The sequence below is a fragment of the Neofelis nebulosa genome, chromosome 15, assembly GCF_028018385.1.
Source record: "Neofelis nebulosa isolate mNeoNeb1 chromosome 15, mNeoNeb1.pri, whole genome shotgun sequence".
Lineage (NCBI taxonomy): Eukaryota > Metazoa > Chordata > Mammalia > Carnivora > Felidae > Neofelis > Neofelis nebulosa.
Window position 1 is genome coordinate 72,950,299 of NC_080796.1, and position 9,065 is coordinate 72,959,363.

Below are 9,065 nucleotides of genomic sequence, written 5' to 3' on the forward strand. Positions count from 1 at the left end.
CACAGGCAGGTAGAGTTGCAAGAATTATTTGTTATTAGAGGAGGGTCTATTAAAGTCATTCACCATATTAAGGTAAAGGGTAACAGAGAGATATTTTAAAAATTCAATATCTTCTTCTGATTAAACAGCAAATAAAATTCTTATTAAGTTTGGATAGAAGGTAATTTGTTGATGTTATAAATACTTATATCTTAAATTAAAAGCCAGCTTCACAGTTAATGGTGAAACTCACACAGCATAGCAGTTAAGTTTGGAAACAAAGCAAGATGGCTATTATCCTCCTGGGTACCTAACATTGTTCTGGAAAGGTTGGCTGGTGCTTCTGGGGAGAGAAAGAAGTATGTCCTGTATATATTAGCAGAGGGAAGCAGGACTGTCTCATCCATGGTATGACCGTGTACCCAGAGACTGGAGAAGCATATGTGACAGCCTTAGAGCTCTGTGCAGTAGCTGGGTCCAGAGTCAGCTGGTAAAACCCAAGAATTAAATCTACGTACTAAAATAAACATCTGGGAAATATGATGGGCTAAAAATTCTATACAATCGCTTTAGCTGTTTAAAACAGCCTAAAAATAAAATTGACAAGCAATCCATAGAACTTAAAAGAAAAGTTTGGACTCTACTGACAGATGTAGACAAAGACAGAATAAATGGTGTGATGTAGCTTGTTCTTGGGCCAGAAGATTATGCTGTAAAAATGTCAAATTCTCCTAAAAGTAACCTGTTATTTCAATACAAACCTAATGCGATCACAGTGAAAATACCAAAAATACCTTCTGAAGCTTTGCTTATAAGGAGCTAACGTGAGACACATAATACGGGTTCAGTAAATTACCTATCGACATAGATATCTAATCTGGAATATATGTGTGTATATGTATACACACACACACACACACACACACACATATATATATATATATACACCAAATATATATATTTGGTCCAATTTTCTTCTCCCTGTATTCACCCAGATTCAAAACCTAGTTACTAATCTCTAGAAGCAACCACCTACTCAAATGTTTTTTGGGACTTTAGAATTACTGATGTTGAGGGGGCTTGAGGGATTGGGTCACCACCAGGCACAGGTACTTTCTTCTTTCCCTTTACTCCACACAAACCCACACCCAGTCAGGACATGCAGCATGACAAAGGACATTTGTGGATCAGGACTCTCCGTCTTGATGGGACAGTTAAGTCCAAACACGTACATCTACAAAATATCTGCTAATCTTGTATTGTTGGATTTAGAAAGCAGTGGAAAGTAATATGTGGTTTACAGTACAATAAACTCAAAAGTATGCCGTCACTCAAACGTAATCATATATTCATAAAAACTCAAACATAATCCTATATTCATAAAAACAATGTATATTTCATAAATATTAACAACAGTTAACTTCTGAATATTAGAACCTTGGCTGGTTTTTCTTTTCGTTTTTGTATACCGCCCCTTGTCTAATGTGTTTTACGTTTGTAATTTAAGAAGATGTTTTAAAAGGAAATTTTTTAAAAGCTGGTTTCTTCCCGAGACCCTTAGAATCGAAACGAAACACCCACATTTTCTTTCACTTTGTCTGTTGTACACGCCCACATTTCCCGCAGACGTGGGCCCATTTCAATTTATTCCTGGTTCCATCCTCAGGAGTTGTCACATCCGTCCAAGGGGATGGTGCCGGGATCCCCAAAGATCTTTGGGAAGAGACGAAAATCTGGGGTCTGGGCCAGGGTGTCAGAATGGGGGGAGAATTTCACCAACTTTGGCTCCTTTGGGAGCTGGGTGTTGCCCCAAATGCAGGCAGGATTGAATCTCCGGCTTAGAAGGCACTTTGGAGTCCTGATGAGGGGCCGTGGTAGCCACAGGTGAAGGATTCAGGTCCATCCAGTGCTAGGGGCCACCCAGGCCTGTGAGGTCAAAAGGGAGAAAATCTGAGTTCTGCTCATCTTCACAAAAAACGAAGCAAGAATGCTACAGAAGAGGGAGGAGAGAGGGGGTAAAGGGAGGTGAGGAGGGGACGGTCTAGGAAGGGACTGTCCAGACACATCATGGGGTCTTGCCGGAAAAGTGGGGCCGAGAATAAGGAAGAAGCCTAAGCCCCAGACCCACCCTCCAACGGAGACCGTCCCAAACTTGCAATCTGGAGTGTGCCCTGTGACTTCTTCCCAGACTTTGCTCTTAAGGGAAGGTCTTTATGAGTGAGGAGTGTTCGACGGGTCCCAGTTCTGTGAGCAAGTTGGAGCGGGTATCATCCCCCTTCTCTGACCGAGATAATGACCTTCAAAGATGTTTGCTACTTGACGGTCGGTAAGTGGAGGAGGCGGGCCTGAATCCTGGGTCCCTCCTAGCTGATTGGGGGACCGATTCCATGTCCCAGAACGAGCCACAGACCTTTACACGCTCCTAACGCTGGGCATTGGTCCAGTGGCTCTTGCCACGGGCTCCACAAGGCCACTCCCCTACTCTCAGCCCAAGGGATTGGGGTGCCCCACAGGAGCCAGGCTGGGGCTGAGGCTGGGGAGAGAGGTCCCACCGGCCTCCATCTGGTCACAAGCTCTATGGAGGCTGTGGGACCTGTGCCAGGCTTTCCTTTACCTCCACCCTCAGGAAGCTCTGTCCTTGACCGTTTGTGGCCTGGTTTCCTTGACTGACCCGGAGTCTTTCTGACTTTCCTCCTGCCCCCGCCCCCTGTCCCATTTGAATCTGGGACAAAAACAGCACCCGTGTCTTCCCCTCCCAGAGTGCCTCCAATTCCGGGGTGGATTTTGATGAGCAGAGCTGTGGTGGGGAGAGACCTCAGAAGTGCTGACGGGGTCGCAGGCAACATAAGCAGGGTGACCCAGATTAGAATCACTCCAATTCTGTAATTCTACGGCTTCACAATCATTTCCCTAGTGTTACGCCCTCAACTCACAGCTATGAAAACATCAGTGTTTTGTCCTTTGCGATGGCAGATATGAGCTAATCACAGAACCTCTGAGAGAGTCCTCGGCGACCCCAGACTAACCTCATGTGAGCTCTGGTGCTGTTCTGACCACTGTCCGTGCAGAACAGGTGAGTGGCTCGGAAGGAGGGACAGCTGTGGTGAATAGTGAGGTCGCCCAGAGGTGGCCGCGAGGAGAAGGTTCTCAAAGCTGGGTGGTCAGTCCCCACCCGGGCCCTGCCGTCACCCACCTTCACATGCTGTGCCTGCAGTCAGAGGTCTCCACCTGCTTGTGTCCTGTGTCCCGTTGCACAGGGCCACTTGGACGAATGCGGGCTGGTCCTCTTTTGCCAGTGGCGGGTACAACGTGCCTGCGGGGGTGTGCCTGGCCTCCCGCCAGCCCAGCTCCCGGCACACCACGGCTACCTCCTTCGTGTCCCCATCATCGTCACACGTGGTACCCAGCGACCCTTTTGTTCCACCTCTACCTGCCCTTTGCAGAGGTGGGGACCATTCCTACGGCGGACTTTGGATGGGGCTCTGCAAACAGGAAGGGTCAGAGCACAGCCAGAAGTGTGGTCTTCCAACAGAGTGTGGCACTGGGGGAGGCTGTTTGGGGGTGGGGGTGGGGGGCTTGTGGCGTGGAATCCATCTCCTAAGGGGACCCCCCACCAGTGACCCCCACCTAGAGACCCTTGGGGAAAGCATCCTTGTGTTCTGAAGACAAGGAACGTGGGGACAGAGGGATTTATGCTTTGATTCAGGAGCACAGAAAGATCTTAGAAAAACAGAGAGAAGAGGCTGGAACTACGTCTGCCTTAGAGATGAAGCCTGGGGCCTGTGCAAAGCTTCTGAAATAAATCACTCGTCCGAAGCCAACCTCTCCCTGGAGCGAGAATCAGAGGAGTACAGCTCCAAGATGCAAACTTACAAGTCGGAATGCAAAACTTGCAAGGCAGATGCCAGCAGGGTGCACGGAGCTTCGGCCTGGGGGGGGGGGGCGTGGTGAAGGGCTCAGTGGGGGGCTGATGACTGTCCACTAGACAACACCCGCTGCCAGCTCCACAACGATAAACTAGAGGGGAAGCATCGTGGGGCCGCCGTGTCGCTGGCCAACTGCGCGTTTTCCTGACGGCCTACGGCTCCACCTTCGCGCCCAGTGGCAGAGCGATCCCCCAGGAAAGTTCCAGCATCTAAATCGCACTGCCTCATCAGTAGAATGAGTGTCGTTACGGAGACTGAGCGAGAGGATCCCGGTAAAGGTTGGACTCACAGGATTCTGTTCATGGTTTTCCATTTCCTGAGTTATCGACAAGGCTTAGCGGAACCTCCCGCTTACTGTGAGCTGTGTGCAAGCAACGGTCCCCGGCCCCCTGCACACCCCGTGTCCCCAGCTGCCAGCGCGGCTGGGTCCCAGCACAGAGTCCTGCCACCGGGGCGCACCCCAGCTCTCTCATGCTAGAGGGAGGAGCAGGGGCGGGGGATGCTGGGCAGGTTGCAGGGTTAGGACCCATGCAGAGGAGAGCCCGGAGAGCCGAGCGCCAGCCAAGCTCCCGACAGACGGGAGCTTCCAGTGGGCAGACGTAACTGGTCCCCTGGAAGGAGATATGGACGTGTCCTACCCAGTGGTACAATTCAAAGACCTCCGCCCCTCGTCACTCCCTGATGACATAATCCCTCTGCTGGGACAGTAGCTGGGGCTGTACAGTCAGGACCTAGAGCCACCTTCCCGAATGCCTCGGGAGAGGCTTCCGAGAATGCTTTCCTGGGTGGCCCTGCAAGAAGGGGGTTGGGCTCCTTTGCTTGTTCAGGTCCTTGCCTCCCCTTGGAGGATAGAGGTCCCCAGAACTAAGGACAGTTTGGATCTGCCCCAGCAGGGGAAGGAGACCAACAGGCTGGAGAGGAGCTTGGGGTTTGTGCAGAGGAAGGGGACCCAGCCTCACACACGGTGACCCAACCCTGCAGCCTGGGGGTCCTGGGGGAAACATTTCAGCCGACAACTGAGCTGGAAATTCACGTTCAAATTTCAACTTGGAGTTGTAGTGCATCGGGCTGAGTTGCAGAGAAAATGCTTGCCATTCTGATAAAACGCCTAACCCCAGGCCTGACCTCGGACCATTCTCCTTCGGTGTCAAGAGTGACAGAGTCCGACCCAGAGGAACCGAATGAAGAAAGAGGCCGGGCCGGGAGTGTCTGTTTCCTCTGTGGGCTCTGCCCTCCAGCCGTGACTTGTTTATACGATCAGATATCAGGTATCTAAGGTTGGAAACAAGTCAGGCGTGGTTCGTTTGCAATCCAAGGAAATGGTCAGAAATGGTCCTGTCTTATGCCTGGCATCTCTCTAGCCTCAGGTAAAGGCGCTTTTCATCCCGGCCTCCAGCAGCACCGGAGGGGCCCGAACCAGGAGAATGTTTGCCCGACAGTAACTGCTGTCCTGTCGCAGGCCAACAGCAAGCAGAAAAGACTTCGCTGCCTTGACAGGGGCGGGGCAGGACTTTAGCCCGTCACACAGGCAGGGAGCAGTCAAAGAGATCCTGGAGCGCACCTGCCAGGTGGGGACCAGCCTCCCACTCGCCCCACCCCAGTCCTGGCCCTTCCCCCACAGCCCCAGGGGTGAGGCGAGACGGACGGCACCTGCCTTGTCTGCAAGAGTGAGCATGAGCGTGCCTCCCGGAGACGGGAGAGAGCACAGAAAGGGTAACTCACCGGACTGAACACCCACAGCAGCTGCGGCGGAAGAGGCAGAGATCACAGGTCTGCACACTTTCTAAAAATGTTGTAACCTCCACCCAACACCCCCCTGTTCCCTCTGCCTTCCTCCCCCCAACCCCCACTTCTGGCCCCTTCCCTCCTCCCTCCCTCATTCACCTTCGCTTCCTTCCTTCCCTCATTGGCAAACAGCCTCCCGTGGAAACACGTGCTCATTTTGCAAGACCCCAGCGTTGTGGAAGCATAGTGGCCCCCTTTACCGGAGTTCATTACCATGTAGGCAAATTCTCAAGAAGTTTCATGCTTCGTCTCCTCCTCTCCCACCTTCTCTTTTTAAGACTATTTTGTTGGAGACAGATTGCCTGCCTGCTGGCAACACAGAAGCCAGGAAGGACGGGGACGGAAACGAGATGTCCGCTGGCATCTCGGGGACACTGTTTCTCCCTCCTTCCCTATTCCGGATCTAGCGCTGCGTTTGCAACCGAACGCGAGAGTCAGATTTCTCAGCAGAAGCTGTGGTCTCACCTACAGTCGGCAGGACTGGAAGCTGCTCCAAAGTGTAGTAATTCTCTCCAAAGAGATCAGCCCCAGATGTGGTGGCTTGCGGTGGGCCTGGGGCAGAGTAGGATTTCTGTGGGTTGGAAATCGAATTTCCTCCTTTGATGTCCTTTTAAGAAGTGTGCCAATGTTCTGAGAGATCAAAGCAGAAATGGATGAGTTTTTTTTAATGTTTATTTATTTTTAAATTTTTAATGTTTATTTTTGAGAGAGAGACAGAGAGAGACAGAGTGAGTCAAGGAGGGCACAGAGAGAGGGAGACACAGAATCCAAAGCAGGTTCCAGGCTCTGAGCCGTCAGCAGAGAGCCCCACGCAGGGCTCGAACTCATGAGCCATGAGATCATGACCTGATCCGAAGTCGGACGCTCAACTGACTGAGCCACCCAGGCGCCCCGGTTTAATGTTTATTTACTTTGAGAGAGAGAGAGAGAGAGCAGGAGAAGGGCAAAGAGAGAAGGAGAGAGAGAGAATCCCAAGCAGGCTCTGCACTGTCAGTGCAGAGCCTGACTTGGAGCTTGAACTCATGAACCGTGGGATCATGATCTGAGCCAAAACCAAGAGTTGGACACTTTACCAACTGAGCCACTCAGGTGCCCCAGCAGAAATGGATGTTTTAAAGAGACAGAAAAGTGTCAGTATTTGCAAAAGAGATCCAGAGTCCTTTGTTTTCCTGGGAACCTGTTCTGCTCGGTATGGGTTCCCACGTTGCCTGTTGGTCCCGAGTTAGAAGCTGAGGCCCATCCTTCCCAGCAGAGAGATGTGGGCTCGGGAGCAGACTCTGGGATGTCCGGGCACAGGTGGCTCTGCCCCGGCTCCGCCCAAGCCCTGATCCAGTTTCTACTGACCGAGAACCGGAAGCAGCAGCCACAATGTGAGACTGGAGGCAAGACGTTATCTCAGTGACACCTTGGGGCAGCTCAGGTCCTACAGCAGGTCCCTCCCCGTGGACTGGGGAGCCAGGCTTGGGCACTGAGGTTCAGCAGGAACTTTGTAGAAAAATGAGAAAGGCAGTAGGAAAGCTCTCTGCCAGTCGGCATCGTCCCCGCCCTCAGCCCCACAGGTACTGGGAATATAAATGTTCTTCTTCACCGAGGTGCTCGGATGTATGTGTACTGATCAGAAATGCTCCTTACAATGTGAGGTGTCTTCGCCCTATGGCTAAGGTCCCCATAGGGAAGGCTTTCTAACACCTTTCGGTTCTCAGAGACGGTTGCTTGGGTTGTGAACCTGCAGAGATCCGCATCCCATGCCCGGTTTCTTGCAGGGGGGAATCCCTGCTGTCACACGCCCGGCCTGTGACACGGCTCCGGATATTGACACACCTTCCAGCGTGCCAGCGTGGGGGCTGCTCTGCCCAGACCCACCCAGACCACGGGAGGAGACCAACAAGCACTTGTGAGAAACGACGGTGGGACCGGACACCGGATAACTCTGCGTGTGGTCCGGGGACTCAGGAGGGCGCAAACCCGCCCCACCCTAGCCACCCCTGCCGATGACATGACCCAGACGCTGCGGTGTTAGCCTGAGACATCAGCTCCGAACGACCCTGCGGTGGTCTGAAGGGCCTTGACACACACAGGACGGCTCAGCTCTGTCCCCTGGCACGCCAGAGTTCAGGAATAAATTTTGGAAGAGAGCCCTCGTATCCGGCTGGAAATAGAATCCATCCTGGTGGTTGAAAGAAGGGGTTTTCATAAAGGGATTGTCAGCTGAGATGTGGGCAGGGTGGAAGGGTTGAAGCCACCCAGAGGCCAGCCACGGGGGGGACGAAAGTCCCACTGTCACCCTTCCTGCACCTGGAGCCCCCTGGCTGCCTCTCACTGATGGGGCCCAAGTGGAAGCCAGAGAGGTTGGCGGATCTTGCAGGAATCAGCTCCCCAGGGGACGGAGCAGCAGAGAAGGGACGGAGGATGGAACTGGGGGGTGGTGGCTGAGTAACTAGCCGAGTCCTCAGTCGTTGGGGAGAAAGGTTTGCACCAGCACTGGCGTCTTTCCGGCAAACATCTCTCTCCATGTTGGAATCTGCCCGTGTCCACCCAATGCCGCCAGTGCGTTGATTGCTGAGAAGAGATTCAGAAGGCATTTAGGTCAGACAGAACAGAACACCCGGGTCACCTTCAGTCAGTCATTCCAGGAGCAAGACAAATGAACATCCTCTCACTAGCAATTTCAGATAGCTTCCGAAGGGTGCTCCTTTCCACCTGGCTGTATAGCCCCTTATGACTTCTTCTCCCGAAGCCAGTGTGGCCCAGGAATACCCAGTGTGCTCAGGGGTTGGGGCAAGCCAGAGCTTAACTAGGCTAGCAGGTGGCAGGCCTGTCTCTGCTGATCGGTTCATGTTTGGGATCTGTGGGGAGCAGGAAGCTGGAAGGGGTAGCATCTGAGGGCTCAGACTCCAGGTCTGCCTTGTTGACTGCGTGGGAGAAGGCAGGGTCAAAGAAGTCACACTTGCATGCATCCATTCATGTTATATCTTGCAATCACTTTGATGCTTCACCCTCTAGAAGTGTGGACAAGTACATGTTCTGGGTAAGCTTTCAGTCAGCAGGAGAGAGAGAGGAGAGTGGCTAAGTCAAAGCAATGCCTGAGAGGGGCGCCTGGGTGGCTTAGTCAATTAAGTGTCTGGTTCTTGATTTAGACTCAGGTCATGATCTTGTGGTTTGGGGGATCGAGCCCCACGCCGGGCTCTGTGCTGACAGCACAAAGCCTGCTTGGGATTCTCTCTCTCTTCCCCTTCCCCACTTGTGTGTGAGCTCTCTCTCTCTTTCTGTCTCTCTGTCTCTCTGTCTCTCTCCCTCTCAAAATAAATGGATGGACTTTTAAAAAAAGCAATGTCTGAGAAAGAACAAGATGGTGTGACAAAGACGGAGGCGAAC

The 9,065-nt window shown here is 52.4% G+C and overlaps 1 long non-coding RNA gene across 1 annotated transcript; it reads right to left on the reverse strand.

Moving 5' to 3' along the window:
* Window positions 1-1,355: 1,355 nt before the first annotated feature.
* LOC131496109 (uncharacterized) lies at window positions 1,356-5,831 on the reverse strand. The gene is made up of 2 exons (XR_009254318.1): window positions 5,628-5,831; window positions 1,356-1,905 (listed from the first exon to the last, which is right to left on the reverse strand). It is a non-coding gene; the product is annotated as an uncharacterized LOC131496109 (long non-coding RNA).
* Window positions 5,832-9,065: the final 3,234 nt, after the last annotated feature.